The sequence below is a fragment of the Strigops habroptila genome, chromosome Z (assembly GCF_004027225.2).
Source record: "Strigops habroptila isolate Jane chromosome Z, bStrHab1.2.pri, whole genome shotgun sequence".
Lineage (NCBI taxonomy): Eukaryota > Metazoa > Chordata > Aves > Psittaciformes > Psittacidae > Strigops > Strigops habroptila.
The window spans coordinates 520,095-531,961 of record NC_044302.2 but is presented as its reverse complement, the minus strand read 5'-3'; positions in this window follow the sequence as shown (position 1 = coordinate 531,961).

The window sequence follows — 11,867 nt, the reverse complement described above, 5'->3', positions numbered from 1 at the left end:
GCGTTTCTCAGTCCTTCGACTTCGCATCCCATGCTTTCAGCATCACCCGTTTCTGCATTGACGTCTCACAACCAGTCTCGCAACCCAGCGCTTCTCTTTCCGCCGCTGTTTGCGTTTTGAGCTGTTAACACAAGTGCCAAGGACTGAAGTAAGAACGACGTGAGCAAGGTTGAGCAGCTGAAGACGTTCATATTTAATCTATTTAACCTAGTAGATCTCTAGCAGAGAAAAAGTGACTGCAGGACGGGAGGGAAGTAAAGAAAGGAAAACCCAGGCCGCTCTAGGGAGCATACGGTGCCCAGGGGATGACTGTCCTGAAGCATTCATTTCTCCTCCAAACAATGGCTATTTTTAAAGGGGGTTTGGAACAACTGCTTCAGAACATAAACGGCCACGAGAGGGCTGCCTTAGGTTTAAACAGCTCCCAGCTCAGAGTTTCGTCATGTTCATTTCCCAAACATTAACAGCTTTCACAGTAGCAGCGCGCTGCCTACAGCATTTTGCATGTTCGGAGTAAACCAACAGCCGTGTTCATCCCGACATGACACGAGCCTGAGTTGCCGAGCGTCCACTGAAATCAACCCTTGCCCGTCATAACCCCAGAAGAAAAGATAGTACCTCAATCCCCAGGACTTTTCTGCAGTATGCCATCAGAACTTAACCATTGCACTGGCCATGCATGTCTAACCATACTGATGTAGTTTTCAACTATCATAATCAGACACAAAAGTACACTAAAACATATAAATTTCCCCACAAAGCATATTTTGGGGGGAAGGTCAGCCTTCAAAGCAGAGTGTGTTCAGAAATGAAGTGTCTCTAAACTGATTTAAGTAATTAAGAGTTGGAAGTTTGTCCCTACTAAACCTGCAATACCATGGAACGTGGTGTTACATTTGAAGTAGGATCCCCAATATTTAAAGAGCAGAGTGACATAGTCATTCACAGCATTGAGGTTCTGCAATAGGCAACACACATTTGTTAATATTCACACAGGGGAATTTCTCTGGTATGAAGGAAACTTCACAGAACGAATAAGGGGTTTGAATCCAACCTCAGCAACACATACTAGCAAAATTGTATTTCAGCTGTACACTGAGTCAGGAGCAGGAGAGTAATGGTCAAAAAGAGAAAAAAAAGTAGTAAGAAATAGTCTAACAGAAAGGAAAGATAATGAAGGAGAAGCAATAAGAATTATCACAATAGGCATAGGAAGGAAGAGAGTGTTTGGAAAGAAAAGTACTGGAAAAGGGATGTTCCACCAAGATGAAGAAGATCATCTTTCTGCATTTAGGCCTGATGGGATGTTCCTTATCTTGTACTTTTTTCAGCACCTAGAATGCAAAGACTATCAGCATGAAAGGAGAGAAATAGCAAACACAACAGGAGACAAAAACCAAGAAAGGCCAAATAAAAGGGCAGAAAAGCAGAATGCCAAAAATAGCCTGGAAGATGCATGAGAAGCCAAAGTGAGTCTCAAAAAATCAGAAAATGTTTTTGTGACTACAGGAGCACATGAACAAGCTTTTCTCCTGAACACAGGAGCTAAGTAAAGGATTCAATAAAAAGCATGAGGTGGATACAGAAGGAAAGAAAAGGGGTAGCAAGTGAAGAACAAGCAAAAAATCTCATTCTATTATATAGAGATCTGCTGTTAAATCTCCACTGTTACATATTTGTGTGTATAACCTTAGGCCCACACTCTTGCCTGTAAGTATAACTGTATGCATGGAGTAACTATATAACCACAATAACTATATAATTGTAAAGTGATAGGTATGTAGATTCTCTTATTATTTAAATGTTTAGATTATTTTTTTCTCTACATAGATACAGTGAATTCAGGGACTCATCAGGGCTTGCAACAGGAAGGTCAGTTTTTTCACACCGAGGTGAAATACTGGCACCACCTTGCAAACAGGACAATCCCTTTACCTCAATTTGTTCAGTTTTCAGCACGGCTGGGGCAGAATGACTTCTATATAAGACACTTCTGTAATGTTCACTTAATCATCCCCAATCCTTACAGGAGAGCTCTTTTTTTTTTTTTTTTCAAAGAAACAATGGTCCTGGCAGGGATTGCTGCTGCAGGCAACTATGTCAGGGACCACTCAAGCTCCATTGTGTTAAAAAAAAATCCACTACAGTTGATTTCCTTCCCTTCATACTGGAAATAGAAACTCAGTCCTCTTATTGTTGGAAACCTTCCACTTTCCAGCTTGAATGTGCATGCATAATGCAGACCGTTGGTTATTTTCTTGAGCTTAAACAGTTCTTTTTCTCCCTCAATGTTTATCCATCCAATTTGCTCTTGAACATAAATTAGTGCTTTCCTGAAACTCTTTTGGTAAGTCATGGTCTCTCTCTCCTTTTGCACAGCAGAGTCTCCATCTCCCTCATCTCACTAGTTGCCCTTCTTTTTTTTCTTGAGTAAGAGTGACCAGGTCTGTGTGAAGTGCAGAAGACTGGCAGGATTTTACATGGAACATTAACACTCCTGAGTTTGAAAGGAGGAAGAGAAAGTGGCTGCCCTCCCACTCTATAGTCAGCTCTCATACTTTTGAATGAAATCTCATTGCTATTGCTCTGGTCAATGAGATGTGTTGCACTTCAGTCACCTAGGTGCTTCTAAAATGCTTAGCCTTATCTTAAGTTAGGCTGCCTTTCCCTTGAAATATTGAAACAGTGAGGAGTGCTGGTATGCAGAACTCTGACTTTTTAAATCTGAAATACGCTTTCATTAAAAAACATGACAGGGCAATTATACAGTATGTAAATCACAGAAGGCCATTAATTGCTTTACAGAAATAGATGCGAGTGCAGCTACATAAACCTAAGGAAATGGAGAGAGGAACTTGTGTCTTGGTACTAAAAGATCATTTTATTTTGGTATTTAACTAGTTTAACTGAAGGAACACAACAGTAAAACAGATCCCACATGTGGGATTTGGCCAGTCTGAGTGTCCTGAGAACATGCACGTCACAAGCAGTCAAACTACAGTAGCTCCAATGCAGGTGCCACATAGACAGCAATAAGAGTGTGTTGGCTCAAAGCCTGGTGGAAGCCCACCGCCTGGCTAAGAGAAGCAGCCAGCCATAAGGGCTGCAGAAGCTGACGTGTGCAAGTCAGCCTACAACCCCCGGTGAAGCAGGGCTGACCTGCAGCAGAGAATTGCTGCTGTGCAAAATTATGCAGAGCTGTTGCTTCAGCTCTCCTCAGTGCCAGACGGATGTCTGCCAGTTATTAGAGATATAAGTGTGCAGTTCACAGGGTCAGGACAGGCCTTCCTTTTATGTGTGGGCTTATGAAGAAAAAACACTCATCTACAGAAATGTATGTACGAGGACAAAATTACTTGGTGACTCTGGACCAGAACTTCATTATATGCCATTGATTTCACTGGAGCAATGTCTGTTCTTGCCAACAGAGAATTTGATTCCAAAATTAAAAACTTAAAGAAAAATAGCAGAGTGTTTTACCAAGAGTTCCTATCCAAAGAAAAAATACTTTCATTCTAATTTGCTGCTGGAAGATAAACCCCTTAATATTTGTGGACATACATATATCTCAGTTGAGACCACAGGGTATTTCCACTTTAAAATGTCTTAAAATAAGATCTTTGTCATGTCTTATTACAAGGCAACCTTAAAATACACAGTGTATCAAAAAATCAAATTATTTTGTTACATGTAATGAAAAAAAATTGTTAGTTAATACCAGGCTTGCAAACCAGAAAATGTCTATCAAATGTGGAGAATAAGCAGCTGAGACAAGCCAGCAGAGATGTGATAGTGATGGGAAAAGAAACAACAAAGATGCACAAAAGACAAAAAGAAAAATCTAAAAAAGACTGCTACAGAAAACAGTGAAACAAATGTTGTGTGCTGTTCTGGTCACAAATTTTCTTGGTTGCCATGGCAATCACTTTACGCCCTCTAGGCCTCTATTTTCCCCCTATAAAATGGAGATTTTTTTTATTGCATGTTTTGTTACTTCATTTGCAAACACTTTTATGTCTGGGGTTGAGCAGTGTCACATAACTGTTAATTACTTGGGTTATTAGGTGTAACTCATGTTCTTTGACTAGATTCTATTAGTCTTTAGACTTCTTTTTATAGCTGTACAAACTTAAACCAATGTAAACCTAAATAAATTTAATCTACCCAGAAAAGCAATTAAACTCTTAAAAACCTGTATACTTTCATTGCCTCAAATAGTCAAATCCAGTTATTTTTTATTAAATATTTTGGAGCTTCACGTATGAGTTCTCATCCAAATGTCTACATTTATCAAAGATGGAGCCATATCACTGAGATCAAGAATCCGACTTCCAGAAGTTGGAAAAATAAGAGCTGAAATCAGCTGTTCATATCACTGCTTCTCTCTTTATTAACAGAGGATGCTTTCTTAAGTGTTCTCTACTGTGATTCATGTAGTTGTTGTGGTTTAAGCCCAGCCGGTAACTCGGAACCACACAGCCGCTGACTCACTCCCCCCTCTTCTTCCTCCCCCTGCTCCCAGAGGGATGGGAAGGAGAATCAAAAGAATGTAACTCCCACGGGTTGAGATAAGAGCAGTCCCGCAACTAAGGTATAATACAAAACCACTACTGCTACCACCAATAATAATAATGATAAGAGAAATAACAAGGGGAGAGAATACAATTGCTCACCACCCACCAAACAATACCCAGCCTGACCCGAGCAGCGATCTTGGCCTTCCAGGTGACTCCCCTAGTTTATATACTGGGCATGACGTGCTGTGGTATGGAATACCCCTTTGGCTAATTTGGGTCAGGTGTCCTGTCTCTGCTTCCTCCTGGCTTCCCCTCTTCCCTGGCAGAGCATGAGACTGACAAAGTCTTCGGTCGGAGTAAACATTACTTAGCAACAACTAAAAACATCAGTGTTACCAGCATTATTCCCAGGCTGAAAGTCAAAAACACAGCACTGCACCAGCTACTAAGAAGGAATAAAAATGACTGCTACAGCTGAACCTAGGACAGTAGTTTTCAGAATCTTCTCAATATTGCCTTCTTCAGAAAGGTACTGGCTGACCTCAGAACAGGTGTAATGGCCACCTTATATTTTAAAATCCCAGTAACAGCATTGCTTATTTGGTTTTTCCTATTTATAGAACATTCTTTTCTTGCAATTCACCTCAACAGCTTCCAAGATTCTTACTGCTTCGCCTGCTGAGCATTGGGGTTTTTTACCTACAAACATGCCTCATATTGCTAACTCCTTAATTTTCAGAAATGCAAGTTTCACCTGACTGACCTTGCAAACTGAACCTTTGCTCTTCTTATCAAGGAATTAGTAAATCAAATTTTAGCCTTTTAATTTTAGCCTTTTCTCTCACTGAAGAGGGTACTGCAGTTCTGTTTTCAAGTTCCGTTGAAGAGCAGGGAAGGTGCTTCGCTAGGTCTAGAACTGAGAACTGAGTCCAACTGAGGACTGAACTAATTCAGCTGGGGTTTTCTTTTTTCTTTTTTTTGTTTGTTTGTTTGTTTGTTTGTTTGTTTGTTTTGGGTTGGGTTTGGTTTGGTTTTCCTTTACCTTTTTCCTTATTTCACAGATATTGAGATATATCTGCCTCTCAGCCATGCTTTCATATCAGAGAACATTCAATCTAGATATTGACTTATGGAAGGAATCCGCATAATAATGGAAAATTCAAGTCTATGCAGATTACTCGACTAAAACACATCTACAACAGAAGTGCTATTCGTCATGCTCCATTAGTATAGGTAGGCCCCTTCTCCAGATACTCTGCTCTCTGGAGGAAGGTCTTAGAAGAGCTAAGAAGCAGTCCTTTTCTAGATGTTTCACATTTGTCAAGAGCCCCAGAAGAACAGACTAAGTCTTACACAAGGTGTTCCTCAACTGGCTGCAGAGATGCAACAATAACATAGTCCATTACAAAATGTGTTCTTTCTTTGGAGACAATAGGCAGGCAGATTTTCCAACAGATGTTAAAATTGAAGAGGAGTGTTGATGGGAAAAATTGAAATTGTAAACAGGCTTCAGCCTTGTGACTAATACTGTGAGATTTATTTATCAGGTATTTAACATTGCATAACAGAGTGAATGCTGTATTTTGTCCTGTTACTGCCAAAATTTTCACTGGAATTAGGAAGAATGGGCATCATGGCCATCACTGACTTCTTAACTTCCTCTCCCTCTAGAGCTCCTGACCACATCTTTGAAAGAATAGCAAAGATGCAGTGATCAAAGATATGGATGAAATCGTGATTACTGCAGATGCAGAACATGAGCCATTAGCTATAATTATGGCAGGAAGAAGGCATGCTAGAAAAGAATGAAAATTGCTTGCGCTAGTGATTTCACATGAGCATTGCATCTCTTCATTCACTGTAAAGAAAACAAAATTAAAATTACTAATGATACAAAAGAATGCAGCTGCTGGTGATGGGATATGTTGTTATGATTGACGCTTCCTCTCGCTTCAGTTAAAATTTTGAACACGGCTTTTTAAAAGTGATTCTCCTATAATTTCACAGTAGTTCAAGTATTTAAAGTTCCTTTTTCCAAAAGACAGCTGCATCGTTATCTTGACAGCTAATGAGTAGTAATGATGGCTCTCGGGTCTTAAAAATTAACTGTTAAAGTGTGTTGGAAAAGATACCAATTAGCACAAAGTCATTTCTGACAAACTCTTCTCAGTGGGTTCATGATTATGTCTTAACAGATGGTAGTTTGCAAGGCTGGAGCTATCTAAAGTGTGCTGCTTTGACTGATAGAACAGTGAAAGGCAGCCAGTTCATCTTGGCCATTATAAGCCACAATAAAGTAAGAACAGGCACACTGGGCTTTAGCTGCTTTCCCGTTCTTGACTTGGGTTTCTGTGCTCTGCAATCTGCTTAGCTATTTGTACATATCGCAATAATTCTCCTACGTACTACAGAATTGTGCATATATAAGAATAATGCAACATATAATTACATGTACACTTAAATGATATAGTCAACTCTTTTTCTAATGGAATTCTTAAAATATTTTGGAATTTTAAAAATACGTTGAAGGCCTTTCAGGAAAAAATGTTTCAGACAAAATGAAGATTTTTCTGTTCAGCAGAGCAGACACTGGAGTGCATTCTAAGATCATGGCTTATAAACTGGGTCACTTATGTGACCCAGTGACCCCTAACAACTGCAATCTATTAAACTAGATAAGATTTGTCTGAATCTTACTTTTTATAGGTAGAATAGCATATATCTTTGTATATAACATGTACTAATATTATTGTTAGTAACAAATGACCAGGATGAAAGTTACTGTTTTGTGGATATCATAGTTTGTTGCAAAAAGCAGTTAATAACACAAAATAGTGACACAGAGTAAATGGCAAATGCTACCACTGTTTTGCATAGCAGTTTGAGACACTCAAACAACATTTTCCATAGCAGGATTGCTTCTTTTACAGTATTTCTGTTATATTATAATCTAGAGCACCAACATAATGGTTTAAACCAGATGTAAAGAAGTGAATGGCCTGAGCTTTTTATGTTAGGCATTAGGAAAAAGGATACTGACATCCTTTTGGAAATTGTGTGGGAGGGATGAGAAGCTTCCAGTGTTAGATGTTTTTAAGAAGAACTAGACAAGCATCTGCAACTAATGCAGTGGTTATAATGAGCTCATCTTCAGGCAGACAGCTGATGAGGCACAGCCATACTTCCCACAACCCAGCGTGCTATTTTGTAAACAGAGTATTGAAAGATGCTTCCATCATACGAATGCTTTTTCATCGTCTAAAAGGTGATAGATGAAGGTAAACTTAATCTGTGATTTCAGGCATCTGAAAGGAAAAAAGGTCATATCTACTTGATGTATGTGTAAGGGGTCCCAAGTCTTGCTTGTGCTTGCTTTCTGTTGAACCAGCTTGAGATGTTAGTATTGCTTTCCAAAGACTGTGTTTTCTCCTCTTTCCCCATCTGCTACTACACACACAGAGTTGTCTGTTTCTCTGTCAGTGCTGAACCAAAGCACATGGAAGTAAAAGGCCCAGCCCTCAACATAAGCAGCTCAGCTAGGTGCGGTAGTGATTCACTGGTGTACTTCCAGACAGCACAGCAGTATCATGGGAAGCTACAATTCCTTTAGGAATTCCAGGCCCCCAAAGCCAGTATGAAAGCTTGCAGCAAGGAAGACATGCCATCAGCGGAGGAGGAACAGATCAGGGAACATTTAAATGCAGTGGACATACACAGGTCCATGGGAGTTACTCAGAAATGCTGAGAGAGCAGGCCAATATCACTGTAAGGCCACTTTTGATCATCTTTGAAGGGTCATAGGGATCAGGGAAAGTTTCAAGGAAGAAAGCAAATTATACTCCTATCTTCAAAAAGGGCAAGAAGAAGGATGCGGGGAACTGCAGGCCAGTCAGCTTCCCTCAATGTCTGGGAAGGTGATAGAGCAAATAATTCTGGAAGCCATTTTCAAACACATGAAAGACAGGGAAGTGATTGGAAATAGTCAGCATTAGGAACAGGAAATTATGTTTGACCACCCTGAAACAGCAACAGTGAAATTACTAGCTCAGTGGGTGAGTATATAGCACTGGATGTTGTTTATCCTGACTTCAGCAAGGCCTTCAAGCAGTGCCTTTTATCACATCCTTGTAGACAAACTGATGAAGTATGAAGTAGATATGAGAACTGTGGATCAAAAACTGATTGAACTGCCTGGGTCAAAGGGTTGCTGATAGCAGTAGAGTCCAGCTGAAGGCACTCACTAGTGGCGTACCCCAGAGTTCAATAGTGGGGCTAACGTTGCTAACCTCTTCATTAACAACCTGGTGACAGGATGGGTTGCACTCTCAGCAAGTCTGCAGATGATACAAAGCCCAGTGAAGCCGCAGATAGATGGAAATGCCCATCCCCTTATCTGTTTTAAACAAAAACTATTCTCTTGCTGACACAAGGGCAACTTCATTTAAACTGATATAAGAAAATATTACTTGGTTTGTCAAAGTTCTATGAAAATAACAATATTAATAAACATTATTAGATAGATAAAGCTCGTTATTATATTTTACCCTTCTTTATTTTACTACTTCTTTTCAGTCCCTCCTCCTCTATTATCAATGTCCTCAAATAGCAAGATACCATCCTATTTGAAATAAAGAGCAACTTAAAAGTGATGGCTGTTTCTTACATAAAAAGCTCAGCCCCATACATGGTAGGGCAGTGGCCCCATCTGTTGTCAGAACAAAGCTTTGGGGAAGCAAACAGTAAAAATCCAATTAAATCTGCATTAAAACACTAGAAGTAGAGGGTGGCCTAATTCCCACAGCTCCAGGCAGTACTGCTGTGGTGTACTGGTTCAAAGAGCTGGTGTTGCAAGGAATCATGGATGTGCTCAGCTGGGCAGAAGTGGCTGGCAGCATAGTGTTCTCCGTGGACAAGAAAACTGTCTTTGTGTTCATGATGATGCTGAAGAACAAAGGTTGACTGGCTAACAGCATGCCCATCTCCTAACTCATCTTTAACATACTAAATATACAGCTTCCTGCAAGACAGATAGAACTCCAGTACTGCCAATCTTGTCTATAAAAAGCATCTTTTACTGACTTCTCTCTATTGGTATCAAGAGTTCTGCAACACCTACAACCACACCACTAGCATGTGCTTTTCACTGATGCTTATATTCCTATATTACTTAACTCCATTCACAGTAACACAGAGATTCATATGTTGTCAGTGGCAACATTATGTTAGTCACCCTTACCATGATGCCCCGCATGGCACAGTATTTCCTATTCTCCTTCTGGAGTCTGGAGAAGTGAACCTCTTTCAGCAGGCACTGAAATACAGCAGGCAATCTGAAGAGCCTTTCCAGGTACATCATCAATATACTTCTAAAAATGTGCTCAGCGAGAGGTCGCACTTTTGGCACACTGCAGACAGACTCAAAGACTTCCAAGAAATGGAACAGTTCTAATTCCCCACATGGGCTTCATAAAAAGGTGATGTTGGTACTTAGCCAGAGCTTTCACCTCTAAGAAAATAAGGCAGATAGAGGTAGAGAGAAAGAGAGGCAGTCAGAGACAACGCTTTTCTCTGAGCTCTGTTACTGAGAAAAGGAAGAGGCTTTCTCTACCTGTATGAAACAAAGCAGGTCCAAAATGGAATATCCAGTATTTACATACATTTGCTTTCTTTATGCCTCATCCATCCTGATCTTTAGCTATTTCTCTGAGTCTATCAAACATTATTCTGTATGGAACCCTGTATAATACCAACATACAGCCAGACTTTTCAAAATATATAATAGGATAAAACGAAATATCCCAAATATTCCGTGGTAATATTGAAATAAGATACTGTACTCATCTCTTGCAAATTAGCCTGATAAAAACAAATTGTCACAACCGCTTGCCAGAATTTGTACGTACATGAGGATGCCGAAAAACAGTAGCTCTTAATAAAAACCCAGGACTGAATCTGGTTATTTTCAATGTTAATCACACTGTAATGCCACTTATACTGAGCTGTTGTACTGCATGGGAACCAGGAAGTCCTGCAGAAACTTGCATAGCCAGGACAAACAACTCAAAGATAAAACATACAAGCAGGGCTGAAAGAGCAAAACAGTAGCACAAATCCAAGCACAAGCAGTGAGTTTTAAGGGAGAACAAGGGATGCGTGTGTATATACAAGGGATGTGTGTGCATATATGCATATAAATACGCATGGAGAGACCTTAATTAATCTAGGAAAAGACAACATGAAATCAGTTATAGAACAGACTATAGCTGCACCCAGAAAAAGCACAAGTGGAACAAACCCACTTCTTTCTTAGGCACTAGAAAGAAAAGTATAGCAAATATTATACTGTGAATAGGAGGCTTCTGGGGACATTAAGTTAGCCTAAATACTGTAGATACATGACATTTTCTTATGTTCTACATCTAGATGATTATATTAATCTATCCTTTCTGAGACCCTGGACTTCTCCACAAATAACTTATAAAAAAGAAGGCTCAATGTGGCACCACTTCTCTCTTCTAAAGTGTCTCCCTTCAAAACAGCATGGTTGTAAGTGTAAGAAGCTAAACAGTTATTTCAGAGCCATGAACTTTGCATATAACTGGGACCTAAAGTACAAATACCTGCTCAGAAACAGGAAACCATGCCCAAATTACTGCTTTGCAGAGTTTGGTCATCTCATTTGGTTATAATCAACAGGTATCTCACAATTCAAATTTTCAAAGTCAGTCTACACATGCTGTATGGTAACTCACTAGCTTCGTCTGCAGTGATGTGCTAAAACATTTGAAAGCCATACTAACTTATTACTGTCAAGTGCAAATTCACTGCATTGGTTCGTGTTTGAGATGTTATTACTACCTACGATTGATGTCATGTTGACTATATAACTACATGGCTTATCTAATTTCTATGCAATGAGCTAAAGAAGCCTACAGCTCCAGAGATTACACAGTAAACAACAATTCAACTGCTAGAACATACCACAAGTTCTTCAGCACTAATTTATGATGATACATAATTAATCACAAGAACACTAAGAGACAGCATTTACCGAAAGACACAATGAATACAGTGTGCTACTGAAGAACACTAAGAGCTTACGCTTCTAACACAACCTATCCCAAAACTCATTACTTACATTATCAATTACAGCATGAGAAATTTTCAGTTAATACCTAGACCTTGCCTTTTACTTCAATGACAGCAGAATGTCCTCTTGCCCATGATGTTCAAATACTCTTTTTTTTTTTTTTTTTTTTAATAGATACATATAAAATGCTGGCTGGTACTATACCTTTGCCTGTGGCCTGTGCAGTGTTCAGGAATGCAGCTGTCTGTATTTAACACTGA